The sequence below is a fragment of the Serinus canaria genome, chromosome 2, assembly GCF_022539315.1.
Source record: "Serinus canaria isolate serCan28SL12 chromosome 2, serCan2020, whole genome shotgun sequence".
Classification (NCBI taxonomy): Eukaryota; Metazoa; Chordata; class Aves; order Passeriformes; family Fringillidae; genus Serinus; species Serinus canaria.
Window position 1 is genome coordinate 43,594,838 of NC_066315.1, and position 22,526 is coordinate 43,617,363.

The 22,526-nt window shown below is 39.4% G+C and overlaps 1 protein-coding gene across 2 annotated transcripts in view; it reads left to right on the top strand.

Moving 5' to 3' along the window:
* The first annotated feature begins 15,025 nt into the window (after nt 1-15,025).
* DNAJC13 (DnaJ heat shock protein family (Hsp40) member C13) overlaps nt 15,026-22,526 on the top strand; it is a 55,957-nt gene continuing 48,456 nt past the window's right edge. For both annotated transcript variants that reach the window (XM_009086175.4, XM_050971567.1), the window contains exon 1: nt 15,026-15,253. The gene's annotated coding sequence lies outside the window, so the exon portion shown is untranslated. The remainder of the gene's footprint in view (nt 15,254-22,526) is intronic.

Sequence of the window (22,526 nt, forward strand, 5' to 3'; positions counted from 1 at the left end):
TAAATCTCTTGCTCACTTCCTACAGTGAGCCCTTGACTTCAGAGGACACAGCAATTCTCCTAGCTTATCTACCCTATAAGCTAAAACTATGGAAAGAAAAGTTTTAAAGGGCAGTGTGATCATAAAGTCTTTTCTTTAGGAAGATAAGAATAAATGTAGACTGTAATTTAAGATCCAAATAGGTAAGCTCTCCACTCTCTAAAATACAAGTGTTGACAGCATTTAGATCAATAATTACAGGTATACTAACAAAAGTCCATAATACCCACAACTAGTGAGGACAGTGCCAGTAATTCTTGGAAGTGGAGCTCCTTCATTCTTTCCATTCTAAGGCATTCTCACAGCTTCCCCTAGCTGCTCTTCAGGAAGGAGCAAGAGCTGAAGCAGATCTGGAGCCTACATCTTGTTCAGAATTTTTGAAACACGCACATTTAAATGAAAATAGATTTAATTAGTGAATTACTGTTATACTTGTTGTACAAGTTTCTTCACTTGTTTTATTAGAATCTCTATGAAGAAATACTTTTACAGTGCAGGTCGATTCCTCCAGGGCAGTCAAACGAACAATTCAGACATAGAACGTTAAACTTTTATTTAGATGAGGTCATTTGCTACTGTAGCTGTACATGAGAATCTTCTGTATCCTCTGTAATACGGTGGTGGAAGATAGCTTTATCAATCAGTTATCCACAACAACCAGACTCCTCTTTTCTTGGTAAAAGATGCGGATGAAAAGGCACAGTAATCTGGAGTACTCTTCAAATAAACACATAGAAGTCTCCTTCTGCTAAATGAAGGCCTAGTTTTCACTTCACTCAGTTAAATGTTTGGAAAAAAGGATCTGAAAAAGACAGGCTATATTAAACCATGCAATGTTGTGGTTAGCCCATCTCCAGCACAGTTATTGAGTTGTCTTCTCTTGTAAAGTTATTTGCTCTCACCTCTGATTTACTGATAGGATAGAGGTGAAGGACAACAATACAGTAAGTACTATACATACTGTATTTTCATATATTTTAATGACCAAAATATTTGCCCATATATGTGAACCAAATGAGTCACTAATCCCTTTGGCTCCTCATTCTAACTACTATACTGAACCTCACCATATGCACCAAGCATAATCTCTGCTGATTTATCTCCCTCCCTTTCTGACCATACATTCAGTAATATCAATACCTTAAAAAAAACACTAGCTGGACTGCTTGGTCTGGTTGTCTGGTTGAGGTTTCACTACGGTTTGAATGCCAACCCACTGTAAAGACCACTCTTCATTATGAAGTGCTGTTGTCATTAATGACTGCCTGACTTGAGCTCTAAGAAGAATCCTATATTCTGCAGAACTGCAGACCAGAGTACAATCACTTAATACCTATTCACCTGATGCTTCAAACAAGTAACTCTAAACAAAATGCTAGGAGATTTTCATAACCATAGCTTGCATTATCAAAGCAGACTGAGCATTCTAAACAAACTTTCTTCTTTATTTCAATGAAGTAACTGCCACTTTGGAGAGTGCAGACATCCTCTGACTCCTCTTAAGTGTGTTATTTATAATGACATATCTCTCTGGTTTAGGATGTATTTTTAAAATGTAGTCTATATTTGTCATCAGAGAAAACACAAAGTCTAATATGAAACTCTTGATGATGATAGGTCTTGACTATTCAAGAAGGAGCTGTGTATCCTGAAATAACAATGACAAACTTTAAATGAACTGCATTGCCGAGCAGAAGAATGTTACATGTAAATATAAAGAATGTTTCATGTAAATCCTAAGAAAACTGGAAATACTATAGGAATGGTCATAGGCAGGGGTTTGAGAGATTTCTAATAATAAAATATAAAAATTTTTAAAATGGGCTTTTCTGTCAAGAAGTCCTGAAGTTACTCTTTCTGTTCTCCTCAGAGACGCTTTTGTTTTCCACCATGTGCTTACATGTTCACTAAGCCCTTGTAGATGTTACTGTGACAAGATCACTCCTGATTTCCCCTGAGTCTGAAAAAGTGCATAGAAGGGAGGAAGGAGAGGAACTGTGCATAGCTGGACAACACCCCATTCTCAAATCATCTTTCATTTATATACTAAGCACCTAATATAAAACTGATAGCAAGCTAACATGACACACAGAAAGGAACTCAGAAAATGTATATGTTTCATCATGTATGAGTTCTAAAGAAATTCTATCATGTTTTAAGGAAGATAAAAGCAACAGAATGCATCTTGAATATGAATGGCATAATCTTAGTCTAGCCAAAGCATGCAGTAGAAATGTAACATAGCCTGAGCAGGAAAGCAAACCCAAAAGAACTCTGATTTTGCATATCCATGGGATGTCCCAATAACCATCAGCAGAGCCCAAAGGATCAGTCTCAAGAGTTAGCTTAAATATAGAAGCAGCTAAAATTAGCATAATCTTAATAAAAATATAAATTCCATAATGTTTGGTTATTTTTTACTTTCATAATGCCTTTCCTAGTACAAAAATCTATTTTTTTTTATTTTCCAACTTTTTTTAAATTATCCAACATTTTTGCATAGTGGATGGGCAGCTCCCCCAAGTGTTTACCAACCATTAGATTGTGTGGTTTCCAGCAGTCTCTGGAGAGTCCTCTTTGATACAAGAGCCTAGTTCTGGGTGGGTAATGAAATGTCTTGGTATACACTAGATAGAGTCTGACAGTCAGCAAAATAATGGCAAGAGAAACAAGTGTGATGGGGAAGGCAGTTTGTGTAAGCACCACAGGCTTCTCTTGAAATGAAATGTATGAGACAAAAGCCAAGGCATAAGGTGCATCCTTAAGTACATTAATTATCAGCAGCAGGGCATTCACCCCTCAAGGTGAATTTAAATTCAAAATAAAATCTGCTATAAAGAGAAAAGCTTTGTTCCACCTAAACATCATTTAGGTAAGGGTAAGCACAAAAAAAAGTTTTTGTCAAAAGACAAAAGACCCAGCTTTTTGGGTACTGTTCAGAAACTGCTTTGTGTATGTAGAGATCAGTAGAGGCAGTGGTGTACCCACAGACATTCTCAGACGTAATTCCATGTGTTAAATTCTATTTTGGTTAAAAAACTCTTTGGGGTCTCTGGAGTAAAAAAGGATTTCCAAATGGTGACAAAACTACAGGCACACTGTTGTGCAGAGGTGTCAAAGCTGTTGAGGGACAGCGCTGGCTTTCCCTCAACAGTGGCAAATCCTCCAAAAGAAGATCGAGGTCACCCAGCTGCTGCAGGGCAGGGTAACAGCCACAGTTACTCTAGGAACTGATAACACAGGGCGTGGTGAAGCAACATCCCCTCGCCTGGTAAGTGCTGCCTCGAGTATTCCTGGCATGCTCTGTGAAATTATGTAGACTGCTTGAACCCTAGGAGTCTCCCCACCTTTACATCTCTCTTCTCATCACCTTTAGCTACAGCCCCGTGGGCATTAAGAAGGTCTCTCAAAACTTCCCAAGGATTATTGGGAGCAGCCTGCCACCTACTGCTTAGACAAGATCTTGGTGTTTGCAGCTTCCCACTTATTGTAAGACATCCTGTTTTCATAATCGTAAGAGATCATAAGAAAGTTTGTTTTAAAAGGGATCTGGCCCATTCTGAGTCTTCTGAATCTGAAGCTAAAAACATCTTGGATGGTAAAAGGTCAGTTCTGCCCTTCCAGAACTAACTTTTCCTTTAAAAAAGTAGAAATGATATTAACAACTTTTTTTCTAGATAACATGCAGAAAGTTGATACGTAAGCTAGTGTAAAATGAACAGATCTTGCTGCCTCAGAAAATACCAAACTTCACCACTACACTTGGCTCAGGGATTAACTCGTGGTCTTCTTTTTCACTGACAAGAACTTCTACTCAGTCATATTCAATGGCAAAACTTCAGAAGATGACTGTTTTTCTGACCTCTGTTAGCCTGTGTTCATCTTGATCTGTGCTTAATTCCCATAGCCAGCTAATGTAACAGACACCTTAAATGAAAGAACAGAGAAAAAATCTTTGATCATTGTGCTGTTGATTACAGGCTTAGCAGTGCTATATTAAATTTCCATGCTGACCACAGACTTTCCACCAGCATTTTCTTACCTCTTGTTGATTACAGTGATGAATCCAACCCAATGTATTTGGCCACTTGGTCTAACACTAGGAATTTCAGCAGGGGATTTTTCAACACTATGTTATCTCAAGTCCAATGCTGTTGCCACATGCAGATACAAGCTTTCTATCAAAACCAACAAAAGACATACTTGTGGTAGAAACAGATGTTAAAGGCCGAACAAGTTTGAAACTTTGTTTATTTTTAATTCTGTGAAAATCTACAACATAAAAATTTAAAGCCCTAAGCTATTAATGGCTAAGACTGTAATTTGAGAAATAAATTAATGGCAAGGAAATTCCCACTTCCAAATTCTCCTTCAAGACCTTGTACTAATGTAAGTAAAAAAATTGTGATACGCTGTAAGCAAGCTTATTGTTGTAACAGATTTATATTGTTTTTAATAGTAGTATTCACATTTTAAAAAGGTACTTCTTGAGGTAGATGAAGTTAATGATCAGAAATTAATTATTAACTTTGTGTTGCCTCCTGTAGTACAGAGCAATTCTGCTTGAAGCCCATTCAGACAAGACATGAAGAAGGGACACACAACAGTATGTATGAGATAAAAATAGCAAAGGAAATGTGAAGATATGCAAAACACTTACCTTGAAGCCACCTCCTGGAAATCCTCACCTGTGGGATGAGTACATCACACATGCACAGTTCCACTGACACTTAGAGCACTCACCTAAGAAAGGCTGGAAGAGGTAGGTCCTGCTAGATGGCAAAGGCAGGAGCAGTGAAACAAGGAACAATATGGAAAGCTGCAAATATCTCAGATTTTGGGCAGGGGGGTATTAAGTCTCTCTAGGAAATCAAGAGGAAGAAATAAATTCTTCTAGAGAGAAGAAAATACACAAACCCACAATGAAACAGTAATATTCGCATAGGGATGCCAGAAGCCACAAAGTAAAAGGAAACAGAATCCCATGTGTTGAGCTGGTTACAAATTGGAACACTGTCAAATGCAGCTTCAGGCTTTTTAATTCTGCTTTTAATCAGCAAAGTCCATGCTGTGTCCCTGTTTACTGGTTGCACTGAAATAAATTTAGGGCCACAACTGAACAGTTTGTTCTTTGTCTGCCATATGCCAAGTCATCACTTTGTGCTTCTGTCAAAAGCTACATTAGTTTTCCTAAAAAACTGGGTGTGCCAGCTCTCTAAGCACTTGTCAGAGAGAAAACCAAATTTTACTCAAAGACATAACTGCAAGTCATTTTTACATAAGAAAATAACAGCAAATAAATTAATTACAATCTTCATTTTCTCTTAATGACTACCAATATATTAGTTTATTCAAATACAATAAGCTAACAATTCAGTTTTAGTACCTTTCTGTATAGAGTATTCTATACCGTACTTGAGTGCAATCTTATTTGTGCAAAGAACATTGTCTTGTAAGGATCAGGTCACTTCAGATGATAAGATTCACACTGAAATAATTAATCAGCATATCTGGTGTTTTGAAAATAATTACCTCTTCATAAAAAGACTCAGTTTGAACATGTTCAGTATTAAAAAAAAAAAACAGGCGCAGTGCCTTCTTTGCTAACAAACCACTTGTTTTGCACATTGGGGTGAAAACCATCAGTAAAAAGCTTGAGCAATTATAAAATTGGCTTATATATTCATGAATTTTATTCTTGACTTTCCTATAGTGGAAGATATTCCTCCCCTCAAAATGCAATTTGGACCAGAAGCCGAAACAAAAGAATTCTGTGATTTTATAATAGTCATCATGGTCCTTCTCATGCATGTTATAACATCACCCCTATTGACGGACAATTCAAGCAGTTTTAAACTTAGTCTACCCTTCTCTCGAGTGGATAGCACTTACTTGCTGATCAACTAATTCAATAAGCACACTAGCTAATTTCACTTCACTGTTAAGTAATTGATCAAAAAGCTGATTAATTCATATAATCCAAAACTGGTTACTAGTATAGTACAATAATAATTTGTATTCTTCACAAATTAAGATGTATAGATAAGAATATATTTGAGCTTCTTTTGTTACATGCCTCTCCACCATACACTAAAAATAGGACAGCAGAAGTTCAGAGGAATTTGGCCAAAAAAACAAACTAGCACTAAATAAGATTATATAATTGTCCATATGCTTATGCTTAAAAACAACAGCATATGCCTTATATACCACTTGATGGTCACGATCTGTGTCAAAGCAAAGCAAAAAGAGTGGGAAGATAATATGGATAACATACTGTCTGAAATGAATGCAAGAAGGGGTGTTAACTTACTGCTGTTAACTTTCTGCCTTGCTGCTTGTGCTTTCTCACATTCATCTACTTTTTTTTCTATTAATTCAGCCAAATGACCCAGTGATCTGGATATTAAGGGTGAAATACTTTTCCAACACCAGAATCTAAAATACCAGTATCCCTGTAAGACTGGGAAATTGGTAAGGGCCTCAATGATTTGGTCATAATGAGAAAAACGAAACCAGCAAGAGCATGAGGGAAATGAAGGTGAAACTGTAACAATCTAAGAAAAAATATCTACCGACTCAGAAGAAAACAGAAATTTCCAAAGTACTTCTTCTGCTTATTACAGGAAATGGACAAGAGCCGAAAATCATGCTGACTGATGCTCTTTTTATGACTCACTGTGTCCAGCAATCTTACATTGTAGCTGTCATTCAATAACAGGGAAAAGGCAAAGTATCTGCTTCTCTATGTCCACAGCTTGCAATGCAGTTTAGAATTATGCAGAATACGCTACACCCTCCTTCTGCGGCTAATGTGGATGTAATCTGATTATCACTCTAAATAGCTCATAACACGAGCTTTATAAGCACCTGTGCCCATCTCTTCTGAGTCTTCTTCCAAGGAGAGGGTGTGTTGCCTAGGAATATTCCCCACCCTCCTTCAAACCAGCACTAGCGATCACTGATGTTGCACAGAGCTTAAAACATTCCTCACATAATGATGAGACCTCTTGCCTGTGAACAATAAAGGTGAGAATATGCCTGTAGGGAATACCACCCACCTCTGTGGGTTCAATCACCTTATTTTTCTTCACGAGATCCACAATGTTATTTGGAGATTCAGAGTCAAGGACTCCAGGGTAATTGCGCATGACCTCTCAGATCTGAGATGTGTCTGCATTGAGGAGGAGGAGGCACAGCTCCCAGAATCAAGGCTTTTCCTGGCTCCATCAGGAGTTTCAGGTTCAAAGGTCAATTAAATCAGATGCATCATGTGCCATCAGTGTGTGACATGCCAGCTCTGCCAGGCAGGGACAGGGTGGCTTTGTGTGCCACACTTTGCTGAGGGAAATTACACCAAGATGTAAAGCTACACACAGGAGTATAGCCTGAAATACCATCACTGATGACTTACAGGCATTCTGACTGAAGTGGGCTGAAAGGAAAGTCACTATAGGTAATTTCCATTTTTTCATAGCAAAAAAAGGGACAGGGGATGGGGAGAGAGAAGCTTAAGTAGCCTAGTAAGATGTGAATACTACAAACTAGCACACACAAAGATAGACTAACTTTTGAAATTGTTGTAAAGGGCCTATTGGAGAGGAGGATTAGATAGTGATTGGATAGTGGTTTGGATAGCATCCAAAATGTAGGAAGCAGCAGGTGTTGGGCATCCCATTTTCTGTGTGATGGTGCTGGAGTTAGGGGTGCCTGGTGTAAACTCATAATGAAATTTCTGAATGCTTTGAGAAACTGAACACAGTTCAATAAAACAGCGCTTGAACTAACATGGAATTTTTTGTCTTCCAGCAATCAGATAATTGCATTCTGTTTTACTTTAGGATGTTTATGAAACCAAAATACATTTTTGATAAAATCCACCATGAAAATATGTTCCAGTTGTGGATCACGCATATAGGGTGAGCTATTATTGGGGTGGGGGGTCCCGAACAGATAATACAGGCTATGTAGATAATGCTTGAGATTTAATTGTTATAAAGGCAACACAGTTGTCACATATTATGTAACTTAGGCCTTTATGCCAGAAGCTTTTTCATTGCTGCTGCTGCTGCTGCTATTGGTAGTGATCTGTTCACAGAGGAATTAGAGTTGAAGAATGTTATTAGGCAATGAAATGTTCTTTTGTTTTTGTGATAACACCTTGCAGCTGTATCATTAATAAATGGTTATGCATTTCTCAGCTAGCAGCCATTCTAAAATGTAAAGAGTATGCTACTGGACTATAGGAAGCTTAAAAAAATAAAAAAGGAAAAATTAAATATTTTTTCAGATTTACATTTTTTCTCACAAGGCTATAATTTCAATGGCTTGGCCTGCAAGTTATTATATCATAATTTCCTCTGTTCTTCTCTGTGCTTCATGAACAAATTTTGATGAAATTGGATATGTTCTAGAACATTCTTGCACTCTGAAAATAGTAAGACTTTTAGGATCATCTGAGACACTGTGGGCAAGGTTAGTAATTCCTGTTTGTTGTTTTGTCCACAATTATTTCCATTGGGCATTATAATCTCATTTATTTCTGCTTCTGGGATTTGACCTCAGACTAAGGAATCAGGGAATTAGTACTTACATTTCCCCTATTGCTCTACAGGCTGCAGTGATGAATCAAGTATAAGTGACTCCTTCATAACTCTTGCTGATGAAAACTATATTGTATGAGCAACAGGAATCTGTTGCTTGGTTTTCAAAGGCCCTTTTGGTTTGGATGACCAAATTTAAACACCTTCACTGCAGGAATCTCCCTGTGATTCTGAATAATTCCACCAAAAAATTAGTAGAATTAGTTTACCAAAAAATTGGTAAAATTCCAATGACTGAATTTTCCGACTGTCCCACTAATTCACTGTGCTCCTAAAATAGTTCGGTGTTCAAAATAACTTTTCTTAACTATTTTATTTTATTTTATTTGTTTTGTTTCATTGTTACTCTAATTGCTGAATATATATTTCAGCCACTCATTCAATATCCAGTTTCTCAAATTAATAGCATTTCCACTCCTGCACCAGCATTTAAATTTAACTTTCCACAAAAATCACCTTTCAATAAATAAACTGACAATGAAATTGACAATGCAATAGGAGGTGAATTTTATAAGACAGGAGCATGTACTAAAAGACACTTTTAGGAGGTGAATTTTATAAGACAGGAGCATGTACTAAAATACTTGAGACATGTAAAAGTTGACATGTCACACTGTCACACAGATCAATACATTCAATAAGCTTGCAAGGTACACTGTCATCTGTTTTTGTTCTCATGTCTATAAAAAGAGACAGGGAGAGATCAAATAGCAATTTTTTTTTTTTAATAGGAGAAGTGTGCTTTTGCTAAAAAATATGATCTTTAAAAGCTGTGTTAGGATACTTGAAAATTATACAAAGGAATACACTGAAAAATAAACACTAATGTACTTTCAACTATTAGAAGTCAAATATTAGAAGCAGAAGGATGCTGAGAAAATAAATTAATTCATGTTTCTGGAGTACTCAGTGTACTGAACAATGTCACAGAAATGCCAATATGGAAATTAGTAAGCTTGAATATTCTGAAGCTTGAATAGAGCTGGTACAGTTACACTAAATAAATCTCTTGGGCCAGCAAACTGAGCAATGTGTATAGAACACAGCACAGCATCCATGTGGATTCAATGAGTCCTTTCATCTTGTGAAGTGAATAAGGCAAAGTTCCCACGGATAAAAATTATACACAAGCATGCAATTATTTGCAAAGGCAATCCAAATCTTCTGGAATTTTTTAACTCTAAAAGACTTTTGGGTTTACAATGTCAATATTGCATAGTTATTTATGTATGTAAATGAATACTTCTCTAGGTTTATTTTTAAAATCCATATAGTTATGATGTGGAATTATATACCACATCTAGATCTGCAACACAGATCTCTGATTGGTATTAAGAATAACTAACAACAGAACTAAGTTGAGATCCACTAGAGAGGATGCCAGATACAAATGGGGATTAGGTTTTGCAGCCTGAGTTATCCTGCAAAAACTGTGGTTTCTAGTTTAGCAGACTGTTGTGGGTACTGCCTCTTTTGTCCCGTCTTTTGCAACCTGTTGCTCTGGTAAACCCTTTCTCCTACTCCTTGTTTCTACATTTGAGTCTTCCTATCATCCTATTCTATTCCTCAGATTAATTCCTGTCTCCTTCCTAGACATTCCCAGCCTTTCTTCTCAGCTATTTGTATCATTAACAGTGTTCTTCTAGGCCAGATCTAAGTATATCTTCTACTTTTGCTTTCCCTCTTCTGTGAGTGGCCTGTATCAGTTTTCTTGAGAAAAAGTCCTCTTCTCCCTACATAAGCACTTCTCCGGTTCACAGTAAAATTTTCAAACATCAAAGCCTCACAGCAGAAGCTGCCTGATTACTCTCCTTCTCAGTTGTTCAAGATACTTATCCATCCTATGAGAGTCCCATGTGTAAAACCCCCTCCTACCAAACTGGCCCATTCTGCTCTTCCAGAACTCCAATTTCTTCTTTGCACAGGCCCTCTTGTTTCTCACAGTCTGCTCCTTCTGCAATGCCCCTTTGTGTTTCAGGGCACTTCCCTGCAGGTGCTGTGTGTCAACAGTGGGAAGAAGTATCACCTGGGACATCCACAGCACCTTTTATCACAAAATGGTCCCCAGGGTCTGATATTTCAAAGAACAGTTTACCTTAAGCAGCCTTGCAATGCTAAGGCGAAATAAGATGCTAAGATGAAATAAGTATATGGGAATTTCCATCGTCATTTTATAAGGGTTTCCACTGAACATATGTTTACAGATTGTTTTTCAACAACCTGACTAAATGCAGTCAAAAGAGAAGATAGTTAAAGACTTACTCTATAAATTGGTTGCTATTTTATTTTACATGCAATAAACAATTCATTTCTCCTTTACATTTTCCTTTGAAAAAATACAACCACACATTTTTTTAAACAGTGTAATTTCATTAGGAACTGTTATATCATTGTGCATTGCTATTTAGTTATATTAAAAAATTGTTTCTACTATGAATGACATCTGAGGTTTTAAGCAAATCTGATATATTCACTTTTCTTATACCAGATGTACCCACATAAACTATTAAGACTGGATTGCAACTAATATTGGAACTTATCTGTAGGAAGGCAAAAGAGTTAAAAGATAATTTATAGATTATATTCAAAAGGCACACCAAAAAGACCAGGTTATACAAAGATATTGATGGATCAAGAGCTCAAAAATTAATATGTGAGTGTTTACTGCACATAGGCCGATGCCAGAATGAAAGGATTATCCAAACAGAAGAGTTTTTGGATGAATGCTATGAATATGAGTACAGATTGGCATGCATCACTGTATTGAAGATACTTATTAATTATTTACCAAAGTTCATCACAAAGTTAATTAGCTAAGGCTACAGTTATTATTAAGCCATTAGCTAAGATAACCAACAAGTCACCATTTAATAAGTGTATTAGGAAATATAGAATTATTAACGGGAAGCATCCGAAAGTACCTGTTAATAAATGTCACAGAGAAGATAAATTATCATTATTATCTGCATTTATTTTTAGACAAAATATGTCAAGATACATAAAAATTTGATGTGAGCTCTGAACAGCTGGCAGATTGTCAGCATACTCTTAATGCACCTTTGGAATAACAAGGAATAGAACAAAGACTGATGCAGGAATGTGGGTCTGATTTCCAGAAGGCCCTCAGTGTAACCTGCATTTTGCCATTTACAACAATTTTGCAGTAAAAGAGACAAAATCCAGGACAGAGGTTTCCAAAGGCGTGTTTCTTAATCAGATTTATGTGGGACTTTGGCATTTACTTCCCCCCTTTCAAAATATTTCTTTTCTCCCTTCTCAGTCAAGTACTATAATTAGTCGTAAAGGGATTACTGTTCTTGTTATTTGGTCATTTAAAATTACAATTATTAAGCATATTTTCTGTTCGTTATCCTAAATTCATTCTAAGCTGTGTTGTACCTCTTAGATCCAGTCTTAAAGAAGACTAGATAGATCCCCATTACTTCATGGCAGAAAAATAGTAGTTGACCTTAGAGTGGGTGGTCCTGCACCCTCCTACATTGCAAGTTAAGTAAGAGAGTAAAGTAACTATTCCCAGTTCTAGCAGGAACTTATTTTCTTCTAAGACGAGGAAGGATGGAAAAATCTCTCATTTGTCCAAACAGAAGACCCAAAATTCTGCCCTACCATTAGTACTAGGAGGGGAAGATAATTTGTCCATTTTTTGCTGCGTGCAGGCCAGGTAGAAACTTGTTATTTTTTGCTGCTATAAACCACAATATATCTGTCTTAAAAGTAGTAGGATCTCTGCTCTTATAGGTGGTATTTACAATCATGATACTTGCTGTTCCTGCAGAGAATCTTAGCATTGGCTCTACAGTACCTGTACTGTAGCTTGCTTGAAGAATTCAGCCATCCTAAACCACAGTCTTTCAGAATAGGTACTGATCTCAAAAATAGCCAGTGGACTATTAATTATTTAGTGGTGGACTAGAACTCTTCATTCCTTCCAGACTTCAATAACTGGATGGTAAGGAGAGACCTTGCTCTCTAGACTGGAGATGGCCTGAACTCTTTTGCAAATGGAAGTATTTAAATGGACAAGGTCATATTGACATTTGCAGCACAGATCAGGTGAAAGATCTGCAAGAACTGAACTTGAGTTTGCTTCTCCAAAATGGATTGAAGCAATTTAACATTTTATCTTTCAAGATGGCATCAAACCTGTGTTTTGCTATTCTTATTTTGATAGTGAGAATGGCTCTGATATGATTTCTGACTCTGTAAGTGACTGGGAAACCTAAGGGCAAAACACTACCTGTGTCAGACACAGGTAATAACAAAACTGCCATTGACATTAATGGAGTGAGGATTTTGTTCACTTTCTTTTTAAACTAAAACAGCAAACTTTTAAATTTGAGGTGTTAATAATACAATTTTTGCACTCCAGCATTTTCACAAACTTTTGGTTAAACAGAAAAATGAGATCCTATCTCTAAAACTATCCAGTAGTGTCATCTCTTACAAAAAAAAAAAAGACTCAGCAAACCAGAATACTTTTTTTCTGCACACAAGGTAACTTCACACATACTTTGCAGCTAGACAGTAATGAAATCATGGTCTATTTTAATTGCTGAAAGATATTGTACCACGTTGTACAATATAATTTCCATAACTTCCAGTCAGAACTATTAAACACACCTTCCTTGTTCACTTTTTCTCTGAATAATTTCAAAATTATTATTTCATTATCTCTCAAATTTATCTTAATCTGTGTCCTCCTTTTCTTTTATCAGTTGTTTGCATTAGATCTAAAGTTAATACCACTACTTACGCAAAAGCATGTCCAAAAATAGAGGAAAACACAGTTACTGAAATACTAGTTTGAGCTGAACAAATATACTGAAATATAATCTGTGCTGTCTGATTAAAATCCATCCATGAAAACGTTGATTACTACTTTGTTACATCAATTTCATTATTCAAGTGTCATTCTTTGTTCCCGAGTAGTAAACAGCTAACAAGCTGTTGCTTTACTTGATGTATTTTACTTACCTACATTAACAGTGCAAAATAAGTGCTGAGACAAAATCAACACCCCCCTGAACCAAAAACCCTCTGAGGCAACTAATCAACAAAACCAGAAACCACTCCAAACCTGTCCAAAAACTCTTCCAGGCACTCAAAGAAACTCTTCCGAATCATATGACCTCCCTCTGAAATTAGATTCCTACAATTCCTAGTACGTTAATAAAACATTAAATCTTTTTTTTTCCTCCATTGAAGTTCTGTAACCAAAAGCAATTTATCAGCTTCCCCGAAGTAATATGTTATTTTCCCATCAGAGCTATTCTATCACAGTGCCCCAGATTCAGAGGACTAGATTTAACAGAAGAATGTCTGACTAATATTCAAATATCATAAAAAAAATATAAGACAGATAATTATCACGGAATATCCTGAGTTGGAAGGGAACCACAGGGATCATCGACTCCAACCTCCAGCCCTGCTGGGACACCCCAAGAGTCACACCCTGTGCTCAGGAGCATTGTCCAAAATCTTCTTGAGCTCTTCCAGGATGGTGCTGTGACCACTTCCCTGGGGAGCCTGTTCAGTGCCCAGCCACCCTCTGGGTGACAATCTTTCTCCTGATATCTGCCCTAAACCTCCCCTGACGCAGCTTCATGCTGTTTCTCAAGAGTAGATATAATGGTGAAAAGGATATTAAAGGATATTTTTAAAAAATTAACACCCGTGGTTTTGGTATCTTTCACCAAGATAGTTCCACTTACAGTTTTTTCCTCATTTCTCTCTTCATCTGCAGACTTTTAAGGGAAAGGACATAGTATTCTAATGCAAGTCATATTTTAAAATATTCAAAATATTTATTCCAATCAGTAGGCATTTTAAGGAGCTCGTGTTATAACGCTGCCGTAGTTTGCCAACATTTTTGGGAACCCTTGCATCTGGTGCAGAATATGAGGAAGTTGACGGGGAGCTTAAGAGTCCCGTAACAAATCTGGAGGGTGGTTAGCCAACCACATAAATCAGTGATTCAGTCTCCGCAGCCTTAATGTGGCATTTTAACATTGCTTTTACAGTCACGTAAGTAATGTGCATAATTAAACAGCGTGCTCCGGCTTTTTAACTGTTCCACGCGCCTTCCACGGCCTGGAGACGCTCGGGCAGGAGCGCACCGGTCACTGACACTCCTCAGGCGACGCGCAAGCGGAGCGCCACGGGCACTTTGCACCCCGGCGGCGCGGCGCCTGCGCACGGAGCCATGCCGGTTCCCGGCAGAACAAGGCAGGGCAGGGCAGGGCAAGGGCCGAGGGTAGGAAGGAAGGAAGGAAGGAGGGAGTGAGGAAGGGAGGGACGGAGTGACTGCGGCGGGAAGGGGGAGGCAGCGCGGAACACATCAGGTGACCGCGTCCCATGACGGCTCCGGGCCGCACGGCGGCTGCGCCGAGGGGGCGGTCTCGCTGCCCTAGCTAAGATGGCGGCCTCCAGCGCCAGGCTCTGAGGCAGCAGGAGCGGTGTAGCGGCTGCCGCCCGCCCCGCCGGCCGGAGGGTGAGGGGTGAGAGCTCCGCTCAGTGCCCCTTCCCCCTTATCGCCGGGAAAGCGCATTGCTGGTGGGGGCAGGTCCGGGCAGCGTGGGCTCCCCGGCCAGGTAAATCCCAGCGGCGGGGGAGGTGAGGGGGCGGCGGCAGCAGCCCCCGCCTCCTTCCACGGTCCCAGGCGCTGCTCGGGGCCGGGTGGGCGGGCAGGGGGCGCGCCCGGCCCGCGGGGCTGTGCGGGGAGCGGGGTCGGGGCTGGGGCAGCGCTCGCTCTGCCGCCCGGGGGCTGATGCTGCCGCCAGCACAGCCCCGCTCCCGCCCCAGCCGTGAGGGGCCTGGGGCTGTGAGCCGGCGTCCTTCGTCCCCAGTGTGGTACCTGTCAGCAGCCGCTCGCAGCCCTTCGCTTCCTGTATCCGGGCTGAGGAGAGGGCTGGGGTTGTTCTCCAGCCTCTGCCCGCCCGGCGCTTCGCTCGGCATGTCCCGCACCTGATGCGGCTTCTGTCGCCTCCGGGCTACAGAATTTGTCTTTTTTCTTAAGAGGATATTGACGTGTCCATTAAAAAAAGACACGTTATTTTCCTTCTGCTTCATATCAAAATATACCCGTCCGTAGAAGCTTTGGGAAATAATTTATGAAGGGTGGGAGAGATGTGGCGGAGATATGCTCTCACAGCGATGAGATTTTATTTCTTTTTTGAGTGCTCGCAGTATGCCTGAAGAGCCTGAGGAGAACTAGATGCACTTTTCAGAAAATCTACCCTTAATGCTCTTATTTTTTCCACGAAGATTTGATTTCCTTCCATGCATGCTTTTAGCTTGCTTTCTGTTTTCTGAAAGTCAAAACAAGCAGTCATATTGGATGGTTTTCTGTCTGTGGTGAGCTGCCAGCAGCCTTTGGCATAGATTTTCCTGTGGAGTGGTGTGAAGCTTGTGCCTTCATCGCTGTACCTCTACTGAGGGCTGAGTTCTGGGCCATTAAAATATTGTCTTAGCACTTCAGTTTGGGAGGGAGAGGTCTTTCTTCTATTTTTGGCTTGGTGTTCTCAAGCTGAGGGAGTGTTTGAGCATTCTGCTTGGGGGAAAACATAGGCTTGGAAGTTTGTTCAGAGACTTCCTGTGAATGCACTTAATATCAGCAGTGTGGCTGCTTTTGAAGTTAATGTAATCTGAAATTTGCTGTCCCTTTTTCTCCTGTGCTCTTTCACGAATAAGATGTGTGATGGTGGAGTAGATGAAATTCAGTAGTTAACTGCTTTTTTCATGTTACTTAGCGCTGGTTAGATAATACTGCATTTCAGAAAATATTCCTGGTTTTAGAATTTAAGTTCTCTGAAACTGAAGACTTTTTTTTGTTGATTATTAGATTTGTCTGCATAGGCTACTACTTGCATGTGGTGAGATCTGTTGAAAAGGAGGAGGTTCTTGAAGGAACTACTTAGTGACTTGAGTTTCGTTTTAGGATTGAGTTAGGAAGATGGTTTACGAACAGTCTGATGAATAAAATCAAAATGACAGGACCAGTACTACAGATGTGAAAATTATGCTTGGCTCTAGCCTGCTTCAATTCATAGACGTGTAGCTTGGTCTAATTCTTGCCTACTAAAGGCAGCCAAGTGCCAGAACACTTAACTAGAAGTTACTGGCGCCTTTCTATTATTACTGACAGTTTTTTCCACTTGCAGCAAATATCTGAGTATTTGGAGACAAGGTTGCATTTCTGTCCCTGTGTGGTATAGACTTTCCAGGAACTTTAACCTTGTATTTTAGCCTTGTTGGAACACATTTTTTGAAAGATTTATTTTGTATGTATTGCTTGCTCCTCTGGGTGTCATGTGGCATTTTTCATAGTTTCCAAATACGTATCTGTCCTGAGGGACTGAATCACTTTGTATTTCCAGATTTTAAGTGATATGCTGAGGCTTGGTCTTTAAAGCCAGATCTGTTTTTATACTGTGGAGGTGACTTTGCTTTTGACTTGTTTGAAGCTCAGTAAGTGAAACTTACTGACTTAATAATTCTTCTGCTGTCATTCAACCATATCTTGAAGTGTTAACCTTCAACTGCTTAGCTTCCTGATTTGCTTCCAAAAAACTATTCTTGTGTCAAAAAAATTAACAACTCCCTTGCCTCACTAATAAAACAGAACATTATTCTGAAGAAATATGACAGGATTGCTAAACTGTGACTGAAAGGAACACTATTTTTTTTCTTCCTTCCCTTAGTGAGTATATACTTTTGTTCTGATACTCACCTGTCTAGCTGGTGAATCAGATTGGTTCACTGGTAAAGCAGAATGCTAATATAAATTTAAAGGACAACCAGAATCTTCCACACTTTTTCTTATCCTTAACACTGGTCCTCAGTGAGGGAATGGGTCACCTGGAGGGTGGACTCTGATGTTGTCACTGTCATTTATGGCAGTAGTAAAGCTGGAATTCTCAGCCTGTTTCGGTCCTGGGCCACTGAAGGTGGGATTGCTGCTATCACTGAGGCAGGTTGCCTCCTTTAAGGATCTGGTGGATCTTTTCTCTTTCCCCCTTACAAAAAGGACTGGGAGTTCCTACACTACAGATGAAATCTGTTTCCACAGCTAATTAGGCTGTAGTACTTTAGGAGAAGAATACTGTTCAAGGAAGAGGAAAAATTAATGCTTGTTAGAAAGAATCTGTCTGAAGGCAAACCTCTGCCACTTAGTGACCACAGCAATGAAAGAGGAGGCTGAAATGTAGACAGGTAAAACATTTTGTTGCAGGAAAACTCACTTATTTAAATAATGCCTTTAAAGCTACAGAGGTGTAGGTGACTGGAAATCAGGCTCCAGACGTTTAAGCTAGCAGGTAGGTATGTAGAACCACAGAATAACAGAACCTTAAGGGTTTTTTTAGCACTTTGCTCTCATTGCTTTCCAGCTGGATCCTGGTTTTATGCTTATAGTATGTCTTCTCTCTCAGAAGAGTCACACTTGAGCTTGCTATGATTATTTGTCCTTGTGTAGTACAGACTTTCCAGGAACTCTTACTAGTATTCAGCCATGCTGGAATAAAATTTTAAAACAAAATCACAGTTTCTTATCTGCATTTCTCTTCCTCTTTTGCCCAAGAAACTTCAGTTTATCAGCATTTATTTTACTCCTCCTTGCAGTGGAATAGAATAATAATCCTGTGTGAGGCTCTGAATCCTACCTTGTTAAACCTTTGTTAAAGAAAGATATTGAGGCTTTGTAATAATAGATAATATAATCAGGAAAACTCAGTCTGAATTCTGCACTAAACTTTGAACCCATGTCCAAACTTCTGACTTTATTTAATAAATTGAAGGAAACTTATGTGTAATTACAGCTGTGCTTATTGCTTTGATGTCTGCAAGGTCACAGCTTTTCTTCTAACTCCACAAGTGCTGTTTTGAGACTGACTTTTCTCAGTTTCCTGAAATAGATTGTTTTCCCAGACGGTAGTTTTGTCTAAAGAATGTGAAATCCTGGAAACGTGGAAAGTGCACACAGGTTGAATATATATTGTGTAAAAGATCCCTTTCAATTCAAACTATTCTATGATTCTGTGTAGCTTAAACTCTGAGGCAGGGGGAGTCCTGGAAGCAGTTCAGGCCGTTTAGTTTAAAGGGTTGCTATTTCTGGTACATGAGGCACTCAAAAATGTGGTTTCAGCTCTTCCCCTAAAGCTGTTTCACTGCTATTTACAGTACTACAGGAACCAAATAGGAAAGTCTTGTTGAATTTCAGTCCTGTGAAAAAGCTGATTAAAATATCCAGGTTAGATTTTGGAGAGTGCTTTTGTTAGGCTCCGAAAAGAAGTTGTGAGTTGTAGACACTACTTTGCCTGCTGAATCCTTGGATTATTTGACTACAGGCTGTATTCAGCATGCCCTCAACTAAGAAAATCATGTTTACAAATTGCTACTCTCAAAGTAGTTTTGCCTCTGCTCCAGTGGAAATAGATCAACTGGGTGTTTCTCTAGTATCAAACCTTTAAAAGCCATCAGTATGGGATATGCAATAGCTGTGCTGTGAAGTATTCAGAACAACCTTTGAAGACTTCTCTACTCCTAGGTACCCCAGAACATTAAGATGATTGCTCAAGTTAGTGCCTTATTGTCCTGGATGCTCTTATGAGCAAGATAACAAATTTCACTCAATTTTTGTTTCAAGTCAGGCAACTTTTTAAAGGTCTATTGAATGCAGGAAGAAGAGGTAAAGGTAACAAGAATGTTGTCTTATTTTAGGAAAGTAATGTATAACTAAGCAGGCCACTATAGCTTACACTGACAATATGACTAAATTTGATTAATGGTAAAGCCTGATGTGTTCTGCGAAGTCAATGGTTATGCTGTCTTAGGTGCTAAAATTACAGTGTATGACCCTGTGGGTAGTACAAGAGAGATGCCACACTGGTTTCGCTGGAATGAGTGAAGGAAGAGGAATTTCTTGGTGTCTTCTAAAATACCGTTGTCTTTGGTATGAACTTTTTTTTAATCTTGTTCTTACTGTGGAATCAAAGACAACTGGTAAATAATTGCTGGGCTTTACCACAGCAGCTCAGAACACTAGGCTATTGTTAGCCTTTTCTGTCTGTTAAACTGCTGGAAAATGTGTACAAGAATTAATTGTTGCTAGACTTGGGCATATATTGCCCCTGTGGTAGTCTCCTCAGTCGGAGGGATGCTTGCAATCACTGTCCAGAAGCGCAGTGAATAAAGCATGAAAGCTAAATTATTTTAGTGGCTTTCATCTAAACAAAAAAGCAGTCTGGTGAATTTGTTATTGCACTTCACGCACAATACTTCATGCATCAGTATCCTGATTCTAGTTAGATGCTGGTGTTAAAATTTCTGGAAGCTGCTGGTAGCTCATAAATGAATGTTTCTTAGTTCTGTATTATTAGGAGTAGATATTTGCAACCTTGAGAACATCTTGCTTTAAATGCTCTAGAGCAAGTGGTGTTCAGGTCTGGGAGACCTAATAGAGCTGGTCAGAGGAGTCTGGTATTGGTGAAACTGGAATTACAGATAAATAGATCTTTTAATCCTGTACTTAGTAAAGCTAGTCTTGTTATAAGTCTCTTACTTTATTTTTACTAATACTTTAGTCAATGTCATGAAAATGGCTTTTAAAAAGTGGCATGAAAATTGAGTGTGTGACATGTTGTTCTGCAAGATAACTTCAAAACAAAATTACCAGATTTAAAGTGTGCTACTGTACAGTAAGATCTGTGTAGTTTGGCTAGAGCATACTGTTTTGATTCTTATCCATGGTAATAATAATAACAGTTCTTAATCCTAGCAAAATTGAGAACTTCAGGAGTAATTATAGAATGCTTTGGGTTGGAAAGGACCTTAAAGATGATCTAGTTCCAACCTTGTTGCCATAGGCAGGAACACTTTTCACTTGACCAAGTTGCTCAGAGTGCCATCCATCATGGCCTGGAGCACTTCCAGGGCTGCTGTAATGGGGTGTCTAGAACTTCTCTGGACCTTTTCTGGTGCCTCACCATCCTCACAACAAAGAATTTAATCCTGACATCTAACCTAACCCTCCCCTCTTTCAGTTTAAAGCTGTCGCTCCATACTGTCACTACACGCCCAAAGTCCCTCTCTGGCTTTCTTGTAGGTCCCATGAGGTACTGAAAGGCTGCTCTAAGTTCTCCCTGGAGCTGCTTTTTCTCCAGGCTACACAACCCCCCATCTCAGCCTGTCTCCATAGACGAGGTGATCCAGCTCTCTCCCTTGCCATCTTTGTGGCTCTCCTCTAGGTTCCCCCCAAAAGGTGTGGACCAGGCCCTCCTTATGTTGGGAGCCCCAGAGCTGGACACAGTACTGCAGGTGGGGTCTCACAAGAGTGGAGCAGAGCAGAAGAATCATCTCCCTTAGCCTGCCGACCAGTTTTCATTTGATGCATCTCAGAATGTGCTTCTGGGGTGTGAGCACACATTGCTGGGTTGTGTCAAATTTTTCATCGACCAACACCCCCAGATCCTCCTCAGGACTGCTTTCAAGCCTTTTTCCACCGTGCTTGTATTTGTGCTTGGGATGGCCCAGCCCAGCTGCAGAGTCTTGCATGTGGCCTTGTTGAACTTTGTGAGGTTGGCACAGACCCACCTCTCCCACCTGTCAGAATCCTTTTAGATGTCATCCCTTCCCTCCTGCCTGTCAATTGCACCACACTGCTTGGTGTCATCAACAGACTTGCAGAGAGTCCACTGTCCATATCTCTGACAAAGGTGTTAACACAGTGCCAGTCTCAGTCTTGACCCCTGACGAATGCCACTTGTCACTATCTCTAACATTGAGCCATTGACTGCAACTGCTTGAGTGCAACCCTCTGGACGATTCCCTGTCCACTGAGTTGTTCATCTGTCAAATCTGTGTAATTTCAGTTTAGGGGCAAGGGTGTCAGGCAAGACAGTGTCAAATGCACAGGTCCAGATAGATGATGTCAGCCGTCAGTAGCAATAATGCTGTTGAATATCCTGTCCCTCATAAAACTTTGTTTCAAAAAACTGGGTGTAGAGAATTTAACTCACCGCGAGTCATTGGAATATTAACTCTGAAAATTTGACTTGAAGGCTGAGTCATTGAAAGATGTAAATACTGCTCTTCTCTCTTCCCAGAGGCAGTACTTCAAGTTTCCTTCAGTAGGTAGTCATGATTGTGCTGGCTCTTCACCTGAGGGAAGGAATTCTAGAGTTCATTTTGAGCAGATTATCCATTCTTCATGCTTATGACTCCATAACTGCTACAGCATTTGCTCAGAAAGAAAATGACCTGAAGTCTTAGAGAGTAGAAATTAGCAATGAGCTAATGTTGCAGGTCATCCATCTCAAAATAAGAAATCTTCCTTTGCCCAGTCAAGCAGAGTTAGCCAAATGTAAAAAGATAATGGGTTGTTATTTAACTTTCAGTGGGGCACTGACTGGGATTGGGTTGCTTGAGAGTTGCTTCAGGCAAGCTGTGTTCTTGCAGACCAGCATTAGTGTGTGGTATTTTGGGGATGCCACTGTGTTATTGGTGTAAACCTGAGAGTAGTTCCAGTGTTCAATCAGTTACAGGGAAGCCTGATTTAACACATTTGAAAATAAAGCTAATGCTGTAGCAGTAAATGGAGAGTGGCAACTTCACTTTTGTACTTAATCAGGGAATGTCTGCTTAAGTTCCTTGTATATGCAATAACAGCATCGTGAAGTAAAAGGGAGATTAATTTCCTGACTACTCAACATGCATTTATTTCAGACATTGAAAATAGTAGTGTTTAGAAGCATTCCTTAGAACGTAGCAACTCCTAAAGCAGTGATCTACTCAAGCAATTATGGGAAAGTTTCACTTAATTCCTCTGTGTGTGTGTTTAGGGAATAGATATTCCCTCTGTGTGAAATA